The sequence below is a fragment of the Heptranchias perlo genome, unplaced genomic scaffold (assembly GCF_035084215.1).
Source record: "Heptranchias perlo isolate sHepPer1 unplaced genomic scaffold, sHepPer1.hap1 HAP1_SCAFFOLD_56, whole genome shotgun sequence".
NCBI classification, from domain to species: domain Eukaryota; kingdom Metazoa; phylum Chordata; class Chondrichthyes; order Hexanchiformes; family Hexanchidae; genus Heptranchias; species Heptranchias perlo.
This window is the reverse complement of record NW_027139581.1, coordinates 4,358,310-4,379,627: the sequence shown is the minus strand read 5'-3', so window position 1 is coordinate 4,379,627 and position 21,318 is coordinate 4,358,310.

The window sequence follows — 21,318 nt, the reverse complement described above, 5'->3', positions numbered from 1 at the left end:
ATATACTTGGCCGAGTGCAGAAGTAACTGAGACAGGGCTTAGTGTAATATAAACAGAGACTTGGTCCAGTGCAGTGATAAATGAGAGGGGACCTAGTGTAATATATATCGTGACATGGTCCAGTGTAGTATATCAAAAACATGTTCTAGTGCAGAAGTAACTTGCGAGGGCCTAGTATAATATAAACAGAGACATGGTCTAGTGCAGTGATAAATGAGAGGGGACCTAGTGTATTATATACAGTGACATGGTCTAGTGTAGTATAACAGAGGCATAAAAACATAGAAACATAGAAAATAGGAGTAGGTATCGGCCATTCGGCCCTTCGAGCCTGCCGCACTATTCAATATGATCATGGCTGATCCTCGAACTCAATACAATTTTCCCGCTCTTTCTCCATACCAGTTGATGCCTTTTATGTCTGAAAATCAATCTAGCTCCTTCTTAAATATATTCAGGGATTTGGCCTCCACAGCCTTATTAGGTCGAGAATTCCACAGGTTCACCACTCTTTGAGTGAAGAAAGTTCGCCTCATCTCAGTCCGAAATGTCCTATCTCGTATCCTGAGGCTCTGACCGCTCGTTCTGGACACCCCAGCAAGGGGAAACATCCTCCTTGCATTCAGACTATCTAGCCCTGTCAGAATTTTCTACGTTTCAACTAGATCCCCTCTCATTCATCTAAACTCGAGTGAATGCAGGCCGAGTCGACCCAATCTTTCCTCACATGACAGTCCTGCCATACCAGGAATCAGTCTGGATAACCTTCGCTGCACTCCCTCTATGGCAAGTATATCCTTTCTTAGGTGAGGAGACCAAAACTGCACACAATACTCCATGTGTGGTCTCAGCAAGGCCCTGTATAACTGCAGTAAGACATCCTTGCTCCTGTACTCAAATCCGCTTGCAATGAAGGCCAACATACCATTTGTCTTCCGAACTGCTTGCTGCACCTGCATGTTAGCTTTCAGTGAATGGTGTACCAAAAAAACCAGGTCCCTTTGTACACCAACATTGCCCAATCTATCACCATTTAAATAATTCTCTGCCTTTCTGTTTTTCCTTCCGAAGTGGATAACTTCACGTTTATCCACATTATACTGCATCTGCCATGTATTTGCCCACTCACTCAACTTGTCTAAATCGCCTGGAAGCCTCTTTGCATCCACCTCACAACTCACGATCTCACCCAGTTTTGTGTCGTCAGCAAACTTGGAAATATTACATTTGGTTCCCTCATCCAAATCATTGATATATATTGTGAATAGCTGGGGCCCAAGCACTGGTCCCTGTTGTACCTCACTAGTCACTGCCTACACCCCGAAATAGACCCATTTATTGTTACTCTGTGTTTCCTCTCAACCAATTTTCAATCCATGCCAGTATATTACCACCAATCCCATGTTCTTCAATTTTGCACACTCTTCGCTTATGTGGGATTTTATCAAAGGCCTTCTGAAAATCCAAATGTACCACATCCACTGGTTCTCCCTTAACTATTCTACGAGTTACATCCTCAAAAATACTCCAGTAGGTTTGCAAAACACGATTTCCTTTTCATAAATCCATGTTGACTTTGCCTAATCCCGTTGACATTTTCTAAGTGTCCTGTTATCACAACCTTTATAATAGACTCTAGCATTTTCCCTACTACTGATGTTAGGCTTACCGGTCTGTCGTTCCCTATATTCTCTATCCATCCTGTTTTAAATAGTGGGGTTATATTTGCAACCCTCCAATCAGCAGGAACTGATAATAATCTCTAAGATTTTAGAAGATGACAACTCATGCATCCACTATTTCCATGGCCACCTGTTTTCGTACTCTGGGTTGCAGATTATCAGGCCCTGGGGATTTATCGGCTTTCAGTCCCAGTAATTTCTCCAGCACTATTTTCTTACCAATTCTAATTTCCTTCAATTCCTTCTTCTCACTTGTCCCTTAGTTCCCTAGCATTTCTGGGTAGTTATTTGTGTCCTCTTCCGTGAAGATAGAACCAAAGTATTTGTTTAATTGCTCTGCCGTTTCCTTGTTCCCCATTATAAATAATCCCGCTTCTGACTGTAAGGGACCTATATTTGTCTTCACTAATCTTTTTCTTTTTACATACTTGCAGAAGCTTTTACAGTCCACTTTGATGTTCCTTGCAAGTTTACTCTCATACTCTATTGCTCCCCTCTTAATCAATCTCTTAATCATTTTTTGCTGAATTCTAAACTGCTCCCAATCCTGAGTCTTGCTACTTTTTCTTGCAACTTGATATGGATACTAATTTTAATTATATTATTCTTAATTTCTTTTGTTAGCCATGGTTGTGCCGCTTTTCGTTTTGTGTTTTTTCGCCAGGAAGGATTGTATAATTGTTGCAATTCATGTATTCGTTCCTTAAACGTTAGCCATTGTCTATCCACCGTCATGCCTTTTAATGAAACTTCCCAATTTATCACAGCCAACTCACTCCTCATAAAATCGTGGTTTCCTTTGTTTAGATTTAGGACCCTAGTTTCTGATTGGACTACTTCACTTTGCATCTAAATGAAGAATTCTATCATGTTATGAACACTCTTCCCTAAAGAACCCTGCACAACAAGATTATTAATTAATCCCTTCTCATTGCGCAATACCCAATCTAGGATAACCTGTTTCCTGGTTGGTTCCTCAACGTACTGGTCTAAGAAACCATCTCGTACACACTCCAGGAATTCATCCTCCACAGTATTATTGCTAATTTGGTTTGGCCAGTCTATATTTAGAATAAAGTCACCCATGATTACTCTAGTACCCTTGTTACATGCACCTCTAATTTCCTGTTTGATGCCATCCCCTACATCACCATTACTGTTTGGAGGCCGATAGACAACTCCCACCAGTGTTTTTTGCCCCTTGATGCTTCTTAACTCTACCCAGACTAATTCTACATCTTGATTTTCTGAGCCAATATCCTTTCTCACTATTGCTCTGATTTCATCCTTTACTGACAACGCCACCCCACCTCCTTTTCATTTTTGCCTGTCCTTCCTAAATATTGAATATGCTTGGATATTCAGCTCCCAGCCTTGGTCACCCTGCAACCATGTCTCTGTAATTGCAATTATATCATATCCGTTTGCATATATTTGCAGTGTTAATTCATCTACCTTATTACGAATGCAACGTGCAATCAGATACAGTGCCTTTAAATTGGTCTTTCTCGCATTTTTAGACATCTTAACATTTGTTTGTACTCTAGCCATACTTGTCTTATTACCATTTTTTTCTTACCCGAGCCATGTACTAGTGCAGAAATAACTGAGCGAGGGCCTAGTATAATGTAAACAGAGACATGGTCTCGTGTAATATAACCAGATACTTGGCCTAATGCCGTAATAACTGAGACAGTATCTAGTGTGATATAAAATGACACATGGTCTATTGAGGTAATAACTGAGACATCGTCAGGTGTATTATAAAAAGAGACATGGTTTATTGCAGTACTAACTGAGGCATGGTCCAGTGTAATATAAACAGAGACGTGGATTAGTGCAGTGAAAACTGAGCCAAGATGTAGTGTATTATCAACAGAACATGGTCGAGTGCAGTAATAACTGAGACAGCGCCTAGTGTAATATAAACAGAGTCATGGCCTAGTGGAGTATTAACTGAGCCGTGGTCTACTGAAGCAATGGCTGAGACATATGTCCAGTGAAGTAATAATTGAGATTGGGTCCAGTATAATATAATCAGAGACATGATCTTGTGCTGTAATAACTGAGACAGGGGGAAATGTAACATAAATTGAGACATGGCCTATTGCAATAATAACTGAGACAGTGCCCAGTGTAATTTAAACAGAGACATGGTCTATTGCATTAATAACTGAGACATCAAACTACTTTTTGTAATATATTAATGACCTAAGCTTGGGTGTAGAGGGTATTATTTCAAAGTTTGCTGATGTCACGAAACTCGGAAATGTAGTAAACAATGCGGAGGGTAGTAACAGACTTCAGGAGGACAAGGACACACTGGTGAAATGGGCAGACACATGGCAGATGAAATTTAACGTCGAGAAGTGTGATGTGATACATTTTGGTAGGCAGAATGAGGAGAAGAAATATGAACGAAATGATACAATTTTAAAGGGGGTACATGAACAGACAAAACCGAGGGTGTATGCACACAAATCTTCGCAGGTGGCAGAACAAGTTGAAAAGGCTTTTAAAAAGCATATGGGGCCCTCGGCTTTTTTAATAGAGGCTGAGAGTACAAAAATAAGAAAGTTATGCTAAACCTTTATAAAACACTCGTTAAGCCGCAGCTGGAGTATTGCGTTCAATTCTTGGCACCACACTGAAGGAAGGATGTCAAGGTCTTGGAGAGGGTTCAGAAGAGATTTACTAGAATGGTGCCAGGGGTGAGGGACTTCAGTTATGTGAAGAGATTGAAGATGCTGGGGTTGTTCTCCTTGTAAGAGAGAAGGTTAAGAAGAGATTTGATAGATGTGTTCAAAATCATGAACGGTTCTGATAGAGTAAATAAGGAGAAACTCTTTCCAATGGCAGAAAGGTCGGTAACCAGAGGATACAGATTTAAGGTGATCAGTAGAAGAGCCAGAAGCGACATGAGGAATCATTTTTTGACGCAGCGAGTTGTTACATACCTGGAATGCGCTGCCTGAAAGGGTGGTGGAAGTAGATTGAATCATAACTTTCAAAAGGGAATTGGATAAATAATTGAAGGGAAATAAATTACTGGGCTATGTCGAAAGAGCTGGGAAATGGGATCAATTGGATAGCTCTTTCAAAGAGCCGGCGCAGGCACAATGGGCCGAATGGCGTCCTTTGCTGTCCTTACTATGGTACTATGATACTATGATACATGGTCTGGTGTAATACAAACAGAGTCAGGGTCTCGTGCAGGAATAACTGAGGCAGGGTGTAGTGTAATATGAACAGACACCTGGTCTAATGCAGTAAGAATTGAGGCAGAATGCAGTGTAATACAAACAGAGTCAGGGTCTAGTGCAGGAATAACTGAGGCAGGGTGTAGTGTAATATAAACAGACACCTGGTCTAATGCAGTAAGAATTGAGGCAGGATGCAGTGTAATATAAACAGAAACAGGGTCTAGTGCAGGAATAACTGAGGCAGGCTGTAGTGTAATATAAACAGACACCTGGTCTAATGCAGTAAGAATTGAGGCAGGATGCAGTGTAATATAAACAGAGTCAGGGTCTAGTGCAGGAATAACTGAGGCAGGCTGTAGTGTAATATAAACAGTCACCTGGTCTAATGCAGTAAGAATTGAGGCAGGATGCAGTGTAATATAAACAGAGTCAGGGTCTAGTGCAGGAATAACTGAGGCAGGCGGTAGTGTAATAAAAACAGACACCTGGTGTATTGCAGTAAGAATTGAGGCAGGATGCAGTGTAATTTCAACAGACACCTGGTCGAGTGCAATAATAAATGAGGCAGGGTGTAGTGTAATATAAACAGACACCTTGTCTTTCCTTTTATTAGTTCATGGGATGCGGGCTTCGCTGGCTCGGCCAGCATTTATTACCCATCCCTAATTGCCCTTGAGAAGGTGGTGGTGAGCTGCCTTCTTGAACCGCTGCAGTCCGTGTGGTGAAGCTTCTCCCACAGTGCTGTTAAGAAGGGAGTTCCAGGATTTTGACCCAGCGACGATGAAGGAACGGCGATATATTTCCAAGTCGGGATGGTGTGTGACTTGGAGGGGAACGTGCAGGTTGTGTTGTTCCCATGCGCCTGCTGCCCTTGTCCTTCTAGGTGGTAGAGGTCGCGGGTTTGGGAGGAGCTGTCGAAGAAGCCTTGGCGAGTTGCTGCAGTGCATCCTGTGGATGGTACACACTGCAGCCACGGTGCGCTGGTGGTGAAGGGAGTGAATGTTCAGGGAGGTGGATGAGGTGCCAATCAAGCGGGCTGCTTTGTCCTTGATGGTGTCGATCTTCTTAAGTGTTGTTGGAGCTGCACTCATACAGGCAAGTGGAGAGTAATCCATCATACTCCTGACTTGTGCCTTGTAGATGGTGGAAAGGCTTTGGGGAGTCAGGAGGTGAGTCACTCGCCACAGAATACCCAGCGTCTGACCTGCTCTTGTAGCCACAGTATTTATGCGGCTGTTCCAGTTAAGTTTCTGGTCAATGGAGACCCCCAGGATGTTGATGGTGGGGGATTCGGCCACCGAATGGTAATGTCGTTGAATGTCAAGTGGAGGCGGTTAGACTCTCTCTTGTTGGCGATGGTCATTGCCTGACACTTGTCTGGCGCGAATGCTAATTGCCAGTTATCAGCCCAAGCCTGGATGTTGTCCAGGTCTTGCTGCATGCGGGAAAGGAGTGCTTCATTCCTTGAGGAGTTGCGAATGGAACTGAACACTGTGCAATCATCAGCGAATATTCTCATTTCTGACCTTGCGATGGAGGGAAGGTCATTGATGAAGCTGCTGAAGATGGTTGGGCAGTAATAACTGAGACAGGGTGCAGTGTAATATAAAAAGACACCGGGTCGAGTGCAGTAATATCTGAGGCAGGGCCTGGTGCAGTATAAACAGAGACATGGTCTAGTGCATTAATAATTGAGGCAGAGCTTAGTGTAATATGAACAGAGATTAAACAGATTATGGTGTTTGTTCACAGGAAATGAATTACTATCCAGGCGATGAAGGTGAAAATTACTCCCAGGGTTTTTAGTGTAACCACAACAAAGGGAGGTCTGGTGTAAGAATTGTCGACAGTAACAATAACAGATGCATTGTTCTCCGATAAAATTCACAAACTCATCCTCTGGTTTAACAGACAGGATGTTTAGTGTAACGATAGCAGAGATTGGGGAAGACTTCCGTCATCACTACCTGGGAGTTAATCTGCTGAATGGATCGCACGGCCTTTGGAGAACCCGCCTGACTTTAGTTCCAGGCCATGACAACTAAAATCTACCCCAGGGTCTAGTGTAACAAAACAGAACAGGGTCTAGTGCAATAAGAGCAGAGGGAGGGTTTACTGTTACAACAACAAAGAACCACTGAAATACAAGGGCAGAGGGTTTTGATATCATAGTAATAACAGAGGCCAGGGTCCAGTGTAATGAAGGAGAGACAGAATCTATTCGAATAATAATAATAAAAATAATAAAAATAACAACAATAATGAAGGCATGGTTGCGTTACAACAGCAGAAAGAGGGTGCAGTGTAATAATTAGGGGCACGGTAGTGTGGTGATTATGTTCCTGGACTGGTAATACAGAGGCCTGGACGATTAATTCAGAGAACATGAGTTCAAATATGAAAGATTGAGAATTTGAATTCAGTTGTTTAAACACTAAATGAAAATCTGATCTCAGTAAAAGTAACCATGAAGCTATCGGATTGTTGTAAAAACCCAACTGGTTCCCTAAAGGCCTTTAGGGAAGGGAATCTGCCGCCCTTTACCGGTCTGGCCAAATGCAACTCCAATCCCACAGCAACCTGGTGGACTCTTAACTGCCTTGTCAAGTGGCCGAGCGAGCCACTTAGTTGTATCAGACAGCAAGAACGAATAGGACTGCAGCGGTTCAAGAAGAAGACCGCCCGCCCCCACCCACTGGCGATGGGCAATAAATGCCCACATCCCAGGAATGGGAAAAAGTATCATTCTGGTGAATCTGCGCTGCACCCGCTCCAAGGCCAATATATCCTTCCTGAGTTGAAGTGCCCAGATCTGAATGCAGTACCACCGATGGGGTATAACCTGAGCTCTGTACAGCTGGAACATAACTTCCACCCCCTTGAATTCCAGTCCCCTTGAGATAAAAGCCAACTTTCCAATAACCTTTGTGATTACTTTTTGTATCTGTTGGAAAGGACAGCGAGAGAACCTCCCTAAATATGCCGCGGAAATCTTTATGTCCACTTGAGAGGGCAGACGGGCCTCAGTTTATTATACAGCAACAAGGACAGAGAGATACTGAGAGCGTTAGGGAGAGAAGGATAGAAAAAAATACGACAGAGGCAAAAAGATACAAGAAAGAAAGAATGAAATAGTGACAGAAACAGAGAGAGAGTGAAATAATGAAAGACAGTGGTAGACACAGAAATGGTGATGGGACAAGGCGAGATATAAATACAGAGAGAAACAGTTCGGGAGACAAAGGAATCGATACACTGAGATGGAGAGAAATACAGGGAGAACGAGGGACAAACAGAGAAGGAAAAACTAAGAAAGAGAAAAAGAGGGAGAAAGGGACTTAAAAATAGAAAGAGTCAGGAGGGAGCGAGAGGGAAAAAAGCTGAGGAATAGAGAAATAAGTAATAGAGAGAAAGACATGAAATGAAAGGCAGCGAACCATCAGGTCACTGCTTCAGATACCAGAGGAAGCTGAGTGACTGTTTCCAAAGATACCGCCAGTCATGTCCTCAATGGAGACTCGAACAGAGAATGGCTCATTTGCAAATATCACCGCAATGCTTATCTCTGTCCTTCTGCACCGACCCTGCGGCCATATTTAGACCGCGCTGTAAGATGTTGCCATCAGATTATGGCTCCTGTATTTATTTTTTGCTCAGAAGTGAGATGTGTGGTTTCGAGCAGGCAGCAGAAAAACAGGAAGTGTGTTGACTCAGAATGAAATCAAAGGCAGCAGCTTTATGTTTTCAACCTGAACAGACTTCCTGTCTCTGTGGGCGGGCTGACCCGAACAGCTCGATAACCGGAATATCTCCATTATAGTTCAAAACTGTATTTACCTCCATTTCAGTTTAAAGAATAAAATATGAACTTGGTTTTAACACATTCAGTGAAAGGGGAGATCGGCTGAAGATTATCACTGGAAGAACAGGGGACAGAAAAAAATCTGTTGGTAAAGAAGGTTAATCATAAAGTAAAACGCTTTGCCAAGAGTGGATACTGAGTCGAGAATAAAACACCAATTAAAGAAAGAAAGACAGAAAGAAAGAAATGGATGGATAGAAAGAACGAAAGACAGAGGTGACACAGAAATAGTGATAGGTAAAGGAGATACATGAATACATTGAGAAACAGTTAGGGAGGCACGGGAATGGCCACACAGAAATTGAGAGGCTTTTAAAAATGGAGGCTATAAAAATGATATAGGGAAAGGGCAGAAAAATGGGATTGCAGTAAACAATTCCAGGTGAACAGCCAGTAGCACCAAACAGGACCTGCCTCCCTGCTGTAAATTGGCAGATTCTATGATACCGACAAAAATAAAGTAACTTGAGTTTGGCTCTTTGTGTGACCATCAGTAGTTACCACTATGATCTCCGCATCAGAGGTTCTGGGCTGATGTCAACTTTCTGACCTAGAACTTAGAGCACTCATTATAAAAGCTGCATAGACGTAGGTGCGGTTACTCGAATAGCCCATTAAACTGGCATCCTATGTACCTGTTCTGGTGGTTCGGGTGGACAATAAACATCTCATAGTTTTGGGCGAAATCAAAAGTAAAATTCTGCGAATGCTGGAAATCTGAAATATGAACGGAAAATGCTGGAAATACTCAGCAGGTCAGGCAGCATCTGTGGAGAGAGAAACAGAGTTAACGTTTCAGGTCGACAGCCTTTTGTCAGAACTGGAAGAAGTCTATCTACCTGAAACGTTATCTCTGTTTCTTTCTCCACGGATGCTGCCTGGCCTCCTGAGTATTTCCAGCATTTTCTGTTTTTATTTCATCGTTTTGGGAGTCCCATTGTAAAAAGGACACCAAAGCCATACAGAATATACAGTGTAGATTCACCAGGATGATACCAGGCACGGCACGCTATCGTGTGAGGAGATACATTAGAATCTGCAACTATTTCCACTGCAGAAGATAAGCCTAAACGGAAATTTAACAAAAGTTTTAAAATTATGAATTGCATTGAAAAGGTGATTAGGAAAAAGACAATTTCCTCCAGTTAGGTACTCGGTGACCGGAAATGGCCAATGTAAAATTGCCACTAAGGGAGAGAGAGGAGTGTCTGTAGCACATCTGTGCGTGTGTCTTTCCGTCTTTTTCTCTTTAATTTATGTTTCTCCCACATAGATGTGGAAATGCAACATCTGAGCCCTTTGATGGCCTCGATGCAGGCTGTTTGAACTCATTCAAACCATAATAAAGACTTGCATGTAAAATCGCGCCTGTCACGACCTCAGGATGGCCCAAAGCGCGTTGCAGACAAAGAAGTACCTTTGAACTGTTGTTATGTAGGAAAGGCGGCAGTCATTTGCGCACAGCAAGGATCCACAAACAGCAATGAGATAAATGACCAGATAATCTGTTGCAGTGGAAGGATAAATATTGGGCCCAGGACACAAGGGAGAACTTCCCATCTCTTCCTCCAATAGTCCCGGGGAATCTTTTACACCCACCTGGGTAAACTCTTATCAGAAACACGGCACCTCCGACAGTGCAGCACTCCATCCGGACTGCCCCTCCGATAGGACAGCACTCCTGCGACATAAAACAGGAACCTGCAGAATGGGCGAGTAATTGGCAAATGAATTTCAATAGAGAGAAGTGTGAGGTGGTACATTTAGATAGGAAGAATAAGGAGGTCACATACTCCTTGGCAAATAAGAATCTAAATGGGGGAGAGGAGCAGAGGGACCTGGGGGTAAAGATACACAAATCACTAAAAGTAGTGATGCAGGTTATTAAGGCCATAAAAAAGCAAACCAAGCACTGGGGTTCATTTCTAGAGGAGTAGATTTGGAATGCAGAAAATTTATGTTAAACTTGTATAGAACCTTGGTTAGACCACACTTGGAGTCCTATGAACAGTTCTGATCTCCATATTATAATAAGGCTATGGGGCACTGGAGAAGGTGCAGAAAAGATTCACTAGGCTCATACCACAATCGAGAGGTTGAACCTCAGGAAAAATTGAACAGGCTGAGGCTCTCTTCCGTAAAATAGAGAAGACTGAGGGGTCACCTGACAGAGGTCTTTAAGATTATGAGAGGGTTTGATAGGGTAGATATGGAGAAGATGATTCCACTTGCGGGGGAGTCCAGAACAAGGGACCATACATATAAGATAGTCACTAATAAATCCAATAGGGAATTCAGGGGAAACTTCTTTACTCAAAGAGTGGTTAGAATGTTGTAAGAAGTAGTTGAGGAAACGGGTCAGTGTAAGACAAATCTATCTCAGCTCAATTGCTAAGTTTAAATCTGAGATAGATAGCTTTTTGGCAACCAAAGGTGTTCAGGGATATGGGCCAAAGGCAGAGAATTGAGCCCAATATTGGATGACAATCCAGTGCAGTACCGGAGGAGTGCTGCACTGTCGGAAGTGCATTCTTTTGGATGAGACGATAAATTGAGGCACTGTCTGTCCTCCCAGGTGGACGTGAAAAATCCCATGATACTATTTTGAAGAAGAGCAGGGGGTTTCTCCTGCTCCAATGTTTATCACTAAATCAACATCACTGAAACAGATCATCTGGTCATTTATCTCATTGCTCCATGTGGGATCTTACTGTTCAAAAATTGGCTGCTGTATCTTTCTCCATCTTGCTCTCTCCCTAACTGTTTCCCCATCTCTTCCTCTGCCTTTCTGTTTCCACCTACCTTTCTCATTCTTTCTCTCTCTCACTGTTGCCCCTATCTCCCTTTTCTGTCTCCCCCTGTCTCTCTCTCTCTCCATCTCTGTTTTTCCCTGTCTCTCCCTCTCTCTGTCTGTTTCCTTCTGTCTCTCCCACTTCTTCCGTTTCTCACTCTCTCCCATTCTCTCTATTGCTCCCTCTATCCCTCTCGTTCAGTATTCATTATCTCATTGCTGTTTGTGGGATCTTGCTGTGCGCAAATTGGCTGCCGTATTTCCGACATTCAACAGTGACCACACTTCAGAAGTACTTCATGGGCTGCAAAGCCCTTTGGGACGTCCGGAGGTCACGAAAGGCGCTATATAAATGCAAGTCTTTCTTTTTAAATGTCAACATTTGAAAATACAAGTTGCGATATGTTAAAAGCTCAGAGATTAATGCGTCTGTAGAACATTGCTCTGGTCATTGCTTTAACCTGTTAACTTTACATGGGTTAAATGTTCCACAAAGTTGACATCCAGAGGAACACCAGCCTCTTTAGGAATGTTCTATTGATTTCTGCAGCCGAACTGGGTTCTTAATTTTAATCGTGTTCCCCTTTGATACAAATAACATCTGTTCTAATTGAACAAAACACCCACTGATGCCACTGTTCGAGACATTTCTATTTCTTTGGACCAAACTGTCAATATTCTGAAAATAAAACCTATTTGTGAGTTCAAACAAATCAATAACTGACTTTGATGATCTGGGTTTGCTGCCGTGAACATTTCACCGAAACCAAAGGCGCTTATGTAAATAATCACAGAAATAGAAGTCCCAGATTAGAGTATTGAGCACCGAAAATCAGCAACACATGTTCCCCCAACACAACCCAGAATAAAGAGAGAGAGAGAAATGCAAATCTCTCAACGAATTCAAACAACAATTGTTTTTGGTCCATTTCTACAAGTTATAGGGCAAATTAGTGAAGGCAATATCTACGTTCATAATCATGGAATCATAGAAAGATTACAGCACGGAAGGAGGCCATTCGACCCGTCGAGTCCGTGCCGGCTGTCTATAAGAGCAATCCAGCGAGTCCCACACCCCTGCCATATGCCCGTAGCCCCGAAATGTTTTTCCCTTCAAGTACTTATCCAGTTCCCTTTTGAAGGCAATGATTGAATCTGCCTCCACCACCCCCTCTGGCAGTGCATTCCAGATCACAACCACTCGCTGTGTCAAAAAAAGTTTTTTCTCATCTCGCCTTTGGTTCTTTTGCCAATCGCCTTAAATCTATGTACTCTGATTCTTGACCGCTCCGCCAATGGGAACAGTTTCTCTCCATCTACTCTCTCCAGAGCCTTCAAGATTCTGAATACCTTTATCAAATCTCCTCTAAACCATCTCTGCTCTAAGGAGCACATCCTCAGCTTTTCCAGTCTATGCAGGTAACTAAAGTCCCTCATCCCTGGAATCATTCTAGTAAATCTTTTCTGCACCCTCTCTAAGGCCTTCACATCCTTCCTAAAGTTCAGTGCCCAGAACTGGACCCAATATTCCAGTTGTGGTCCAACCAGTGTTTTATAAAGGTTCATCACAACCTCCTTGCCTATGTACTCCATGCCTCTATTTATAGAGACCACGATCCCCTATGCTTTATCAACCTGCTTTCTCAACCTGCCCTGCTACCTTCAACGATTTGTGCACCCCCATATCTCTCTATTCCTGCACTCCTTTTAGAATTGTGCCCTTTACTTTATATTGCTTCTCCTAGTTCTTCCCACAGAAATGTATCACTTCACACCTTTCTGCGTTGAATTTCGTCTGCCACGGTTCAGCAGGCCCTTGTAGTTACGCATCCAAAAAATTGGAAGAGGTTGCGAGGGAAATAGTGGAGGTAATGGTCAAAAAAAGACTGTGGAAACAGAAATAGTCCGAAAGTCGCTGGAGAGTAGCAAGTGTTGCATTCCCCTCCCATCAACGGAAATAATTAAGTTAGGGAATTACACACTTATTAATCTTACTTTCATTTTTACCATCACTTGCACAAATCATCACACACTCCAGGTTTATATCAGGAACTTTTGTGTGATGCTGAGATGATCACTTGACAATAAACCAGAGAGACTCCATGGTAGCAGGCGTTGAGTTCCCTCAATGCACCGTCCCCAGTGAATACTCTATCCCTGGAACATGAAAGAGGAACATTTCACCGCTGCAGTCCATTATACGGGAAGATATTAATGAACACTTCGAAAGGCGAGGACTGATCAGGGACAGACAGCGTGGATCTATCAAGTACAGGTTGTGCTTGAGGATTTCATCTGAAGCATAGATGAAGAGAAAGGGCCTGTTTTTTATCTATGGATTTTCAGGAGACGTTTCCTCAGGTGTCAAATAAGAGACTTGTTGCAAAAAGCAAGGCACATGGTAGTAAAGGGAATGTGGCTATCTGGACAGAGCGGTGGCTGAGGGGCTGAAGTGAAAGTGTAGGGGTAACTGGATTTTGTTTTTGCATTCACAGGATGTGGTCAGTGGCAGACTGTAGGGATCTGTGCTCGGGCCCATTTTGTTTTTCTGTTTTTATTGACATTTACACAAATGGTTTGGATATCGACAAAAGACGAATGCTATCAAAGTTTGCTGATGGTTCCAAATTATAATCCCAAAGCTATGAAAATAATTCAGAAGATTACAGGACATCGGCCGGTTGGTAGAAAGAGGAGACAGGTGACAAATGCTGTTGAATGCAAGGAAATGTGAAGTAACACATTTTTGGGAAAAATATTGAAAGATAGTATATTCCAAACAGCAACACAGTTGAGAGATCATCCGAGAATCATAGAGCACAAAGGGTAAATAATAAAAGATTGCTTCCACTGGTTGGCCATTCACGCGGCATGGAATCAGTGTTATCACGAGGAGAGCAGGAGGATGCGCTGGGAGATTTCTTTTCATGCAGAAGGTCCCTGGATTGTTTTAACCATCTCGACGATTGAAGGTGAACCTATATCCTAATTACAAGGGAATTGGTTAAGTATTTGAGAGGAAAAATATCAAAAATACACCGGAAATCGCAGGAACATGAGATCCGAAGGCACATTTGAAGAGGAAGCGCCGCTATTGCCAAACGGCGGCCTTCAGTGTCGCACCTTATATGATTCTAGCATATGTTTAGCGATTCATTGTGTGATCTCATCACTTTTCCAACAGAATACTTGGGACAAGCTTGCCTTGGTAACAGAATGGTCAGCATGACATCGTTTTCTGAAGAAGAGTTATAAATACATGTTAAAGATAAAAACGATCTGCAATGACATTTTTTAATAACAGAAAATAAAATGCTGAAAATAATTGGTGAAGATAATAATTTATCCATGTGGAATGTACTTGTAACCATTAAGAATGATATTTGTTGTACACACACACACATATACAAAAAGCAAACACTTCGATTGTGCTCTTTTCAGTTGTTCCTCTGAACCAGATGAGAGTTAGAGCAGTTTGAGGGATTTAGGACCCTGCAGCAGCCCAAACGGCGGTGCTGTGAGTGCACAGTTCCGGGCTCTGCCGAACAGAATCAGTGTTAGCTATTTAGAAAATACTGCAGGAAAAAGATCCTTAACATAAAAACAACTGCGATCAATTGGCACAGCACAATACAAGTGTGCATTCGTAAACTTTCACACAACAGATTTTACCACTAATAGCGCTGTCCCTCCTCTATAGACCCCCTCAATCCCCAATCGTCTCTGGAAGATTGTTGCATCCCCAGCCTTTCAACGCGAATATTACGACACAATAGGAGATACATTACAAATTGCACGCAGCTGCTGATAGCTATTGACAAGAATAAACGTATGCGTCCAACCAAAAATTATTGTATGCTCCCACCCTCGCAAATATATATATCTATATTTATATTGGTATCCGTCCATCTGTCAATCTATCCATCTATCAATCTATGTACCTATCTATCTATCTATCTATCCATCTATCCACCTATCTATCTATATATTACATGTGTCTGTGTCTATGTGAAGGATATATTACACAGATACACAGATTGATAGATATTGCAGGGTGCACTGTTATGAAGAAAATAGCTTGACCAAAATTGATCAACGTGAAGCACATGCCGCAATCTCAGTAATATCTTTGGGATATGTTCAAACTGATTGAAACAAAGAGAAGCGTGTCTGAGGGATGGAGATTCCCTTCCCTCCTGTTTCACATTTCAGCTGCCCTGCTGTCCGGCGAATTGAGAGCTGCAGCGGGAGAAAATCACTTGGTTTGGTCTGGCGCGGCACCTAATGGACGTTCTCAAGGTCGCATCGGTGTCGCTGAGAGTCAGCTCTTTGTTGGCCCTGTGTGCGTGCGCATGCGTGCCCGGGACATTAATGGAAATGCAGCTCAATTTCAAAGGGAATAGTTCGTCATCATTATTTATTGGAAAACAAAATCACTAAAAAACTACTAGTAGCAGCGAACTCATAAAAATATATTCTGCAACTCAATGACTTTGATCGAACTTTCATGGACCTTCTTTATAGGTTCAAAACAGATAAGTCCGCAGGGACAAATGTTGTAACTTCAGGCCCCAAAGCTTGAGCGGGGCCAAGGTCAAACCGCCAGTGTTCCCTCCCTCTATATCCCCCTCAACAATAAAGGTTAAAGAGCTGCCAACAATTCTGTAAATGATCTCGAGAGGCGGAAAATCGGCAGCGGTAAGAGTCACCTCTTTGGAGTTGGCAGAAATCCCGCAACGTCGGAGATACGGTCCAACTTCACAATACCATTACTCCTGGGCCAAGATCTATCAATGGTTGACAGTAATAATCAATGAGTGAATAAATGCGGGAGAGGTTCCACTGCAACGAGAACTCGCCAATGTCGGACCTATTTCAAGGAAGGTGACAAAACAAATTGTTAGCTTTCGGCAAACTAATTTTACAGCAGTGCAGCAGAATCATTGAAAGGGACCAGAAAGAACAACATTGAGAAGAGGTTATACCGAAATTCACCAGGAAGTGTCAGTCCAGGAATTTCGAGAGGGACAGATCCTGTCTTGTCAAACCTCTTGACTTTTTTCAGGATGTGACATTCCAAGTGGACATTGGAAATTCGTATGCTCTGTTATAGGTGCATAGGAATACAGGTTTTACAGTCAGAAACGGTAATTTCAGCCCATCTTACTGATCCCAGTGTTTAGTCAATATAATACACAATACCTTTCATCCACCTCTAGTCAATGATTCACCAGGTGCGTGTGCACCGCTCAGTCTCTCTTTGTTCTTCAACTCTCTCTCACACACCCATTCACAGGCCGTTAATAGGTTGACACGTCTCTGAGCAAAGACTTCCCAGATTTACTGAAAGATTTCCATGTGAAAGACTATTACACAGACCGCAGGCCATGTGCATTGCGGGTAACATTTGTAGGCGATTCGGGTTTGGTTGAAAGGGAGCAGGGAACGGGTCCGGCTTACTGAACGGATATCCGGCTGGACATGTGAACTCAACAGAGCGCCTCAGGAATTAGCACTGGTGGCCTCACTGAACGGATATCCGGCTGGACATGTGAACTCAGTAGAGTGCCGAAGGGATTAGAACTGGCGGCCTTCCTGTTTGCGATCTTCATAAATTACTTTCATTCGGTAACTTAATGGGAAGTTTGTCAGGGTGAAGAAAGTGGCGGACAGCAGGAAGCAGCCCAGGGATTAAAGAAAGACGTAAGAAATAATACCATAGGCAGAACTATGGTAAATATGTTATGTTATAGGAGTTATGCTCCAGTTGTATAAATCTCTGGTTGGAACCCAATTCGTAAACTGCGTTCAGTTCTGGGCACCGCACCTCAGGAATGATATATTGACCTTGGAAGGGGTGCAGCACAGATTCACCAGAATGATAATTGGGCTAAAAGGGTTAAATTCTGAGAACAGATTGCATTGACTTGTCTGGTGTTCCCTCGAGTATAGGAAGATTAAAGGGTTATTTAATTGAGGTGCTTACAACGATTGAAGGATTTGATTGGGTAGATAGAGAGAAACTATTTGCTCTTGTGGGGGAGTCCAGAACAAGGGGGCATAACCTTGAAATTAGAGCTCGGCCGTTCAGGGGTGATGTCAGGAAACACTTCTTCACAGAATGGGCAGTGGAAATCTGGACCTGACTCCACCAAAAAGCTGTTCATGCAAGGTCAATTGAAAATCGAAAAACTGATATTGATAGATTTTTGCTCGGTAAGGGTGTTAAATAATATGGGACCAAGGTGGGTAAATGGAGTTAAGATCCAGATCAGTCATGATCTAAATGAATGGCGGAGCGGGGTGGAGAGACACCAATAGAGGGAGCTAGCTAAAGCTGTGATTGGGTATAGTGATACAGAGACACATCAACAGATGTAAATAGATAAAGGTGTGACTGCGTACAGTGATACAGAGATACAGCAACAGAGGCAGATAGATAAAGGTGTGACTGAGTGCAGTGAACGATACAGAGAGACACCAACAGAGCGAGATAGATAAAGCTGTGACTGAGTACAGTGATACAGAGACACATCAACAGATGTAAATAGATAAAGGTGTGACTGAGTGCAGTGATTGACAGAGACACCAACAGAGGGAGATAGATAAAAGTTCGACTGGTTATTGTGAGTGATAAAGAGTGATAGATAAAGGTGTGCCTGAGTGCAGTGTCCGTTACAGAGAGACACCAACAGAGGGAGAATGATGAAGGTGTGACTGAGTGCAGTGAACGTTACAGAGAGACACCAACAGAGGGAGAAAGATGAAGGTGTGACTGAGTGCAGTGACTATGTTCCACATGCCTTAATCACACCATCATCCTTTAAAGCCTTTCCTCTGTTGTCCAGCTTGGCGGGACTCACCTTGCTTCGGTCAACCTTGCGTACCTGATTGTAACCAGAGTATCTTTACCAATTATTTCTCTTCCGACCTCCAGACCGTCAAGTCACTTCCTCATTCTCTGATAGACAATTTAAATTGATGACCCCTCATCACTGACTCCCCAAATAGAGGAAATAGTCTTCCATTAATGATTCACTCAATACACTTCCTAATTTTCTACAGGTCTTGACAGAGTCACACTTGGAGCATTGCATTCATACTGGTGCCCATATATGGTGGAGCGGAATATAGAGGGGGATATAGAAGAGAATATAGAGGGGGTTATATAGAGGAATATAGAGGGGAATGTAGAATGGAATACAGAGGAGAATATAGAGGGGATTATGGAGGGGATACAGAGGGGCTTATAGAGGGGGATATAGAGGTGATATAGAGGGGATTATAAAGGGGATATAGAGAGTGATATGGAGGGGAATGTAGAAGGGAATATAGAGGTGGATATGGAGGGGGATATAGAGGGTATTATAAAGGGGGATATTGATGTGACATAGAGGGGATTATGGAGGGGGATATAGAGAGTGATATGGAGGGGAATGTAGAAGGGATTATCGAGGGGATTACAGAGGGGGATATCGAAGGGAATGTAGAAGGGAATATAGAGCGGATTATAGAGGGACAATGTAGAGGGGATATAGCGGATGGTATAGAGGGGGATATAGAGGGAGAAATAGAGGGAGTGTGGATGGCGATATTAAGGGAATATTGAGAGGAATATAGAGAGCATATAAAGAGGAATATAGAGGGAATATAGAGGGGGATATAAAGGGAATATAGGGGGGAATATAGAGGGGTATTTAGAGGGAATATAGGGGGGAATATGGAGGGCGATATAAACTGGAATATAGAAAGGAATATAGAGGGTATACGGGGGGATTATAGAGGTTGAATACAGAGAGGAATATAGAGGGGATATACAAGGGAATATAGACTGGAATATAGAGGGGAATTTAGAGGGGAATTATAGAGGGGAATATAGATGGGAATATAGAGGGGGATATAGAGGTGGAATATAGAGAGGAATATAGAGGGGATATAGTGGGGGGAAAAGAGGGGGATATAGAGGGTGATGTAGAGGGAAATATAGAGGGGGAATATAGGGGGATTATAGAGGGGCAATGCAGAGGGGATATAGAGGGCGATATAGATGGGGAAATATAGGGGGACACAGTGGGAAAATTGTGGAGATTATAGAAGGGGATATATAGGGGCTTATAGAGGGGATATAGGGGGATATGGAGAGGGAATAGAGTGAGGTATAGAAGGGAATCTAGAGGGGGATAGAGAGGAGAGTATATAGGGGGAATATAGAGGGGGATATAAAGGGGGATATAGAGGGGGATATAGAGGGGAATATAAAGGGGCATATAGATGGGAATATAGAAGAGAATATAGAGGTGGATATAAAGGGAAATATAGAGGGGGATATAGAGAGGAATGTAGAGTGGAATATAGAGGGGGATACAGAGAGGGAATATTGAGAGGAATGTAGAGTGGAATGTAGAGGAAATATTGAGGGGGAATAAAGATGGGACTATAGAGGAGACCATAGAGGGTTATATAGAGGGGCATATAAACTGGGATATAGAGAGGAATATAGAGGGGGAAAGAGAGGGAACATAGAAGGGATTATAGAGGGGAATAAAGGGAGGAATTTAGGGGATTATATAGAGGGGAAATGGCGGGGTATTTAGAGAGGGATATAGAGGAGAATATAAAGTGGAGTATAGAGAGGAATGAAGAGGGGAAATATCGATGGAATATAGAGATGGATATAGAGGGGACCATCATGGCCCGAAGGAGGTGCAGACCAGGGCAAGTAAAATGGCACCCAGTCTCAGGGTATTTAGGTATCAGGCTCGGCTGAAGGAGTTGGACCTATTTTCATTCGTGAACTCAGGCTTAGAGCAGATATGACAGAATTTTATATTGTAATTGAAGGAGATAGATTGTGATGAATTGGATGGGATATTTGAGACGGAGAGCAATGGAAGAAGTACATGATATGCTTATAAAACAGGTCGGCAAAGAATTAAGGCAGCTCAATACAACTTAATACAACCAATGGGGTTCGTTGTAACGTTAGTATCATTTGTTGCTGGGTAGATCTGTGTACCTTCAGGCTTTACTCACAATGAATGGAGGTTGAACTCGGCTTTCAGCTCTGCGGTCAGTTGTCAGGAAACAGCTCATTGATTTACTCCACAGAACCCGCAGATGCTTCTTGTAAATTACATTGTGAGTTTTCGCCATTTCCTGACAACAGTAAGACGGACTGCCCGCCAAAGAATGTTTTACAGATATGGCTTGAGTGTGGGTTTAAACAAAACGAGGTTTAACTACTCAGCAAAAGCACGTCTTTTACATGCGATAACATCTGGAGACCAATTGTCTGCAAACCCCCCCTGCACAATATCATAAAATGCGATTATAGAATGTGAGAGCCTTGAGATATTATTTAAATAATTTTCAATTCCGAGTACAGACCATTCTCGCCTTGATATTTTCCATAACCTACTATAATCCGGCAGTAGGCTGGGGAATATGTGTTACTTCCGCAAAAATATACAGGCGGTTATTGATATGAGGAACAGAATAACCGATAAAATACAAGCATTTTATTAAATGATTCTTTCTTTACAGGACTCGGGAATACTGAAAGCTGTTCGTTTATAATCAAAGCGAACAACAGCAACGAACACTGAGACTGGGAAATATAGTTACAAACAGATCTGGTCTGACTGTAATTCCAACACTGCATTCACGTTAAATTTAAAACATGAAATATATGTGTATATATATATATCTCCAGGGAACGTACCATATATAATATCATATATTTAATATATACACAGAATACGTTTCTATACATCCATTGAC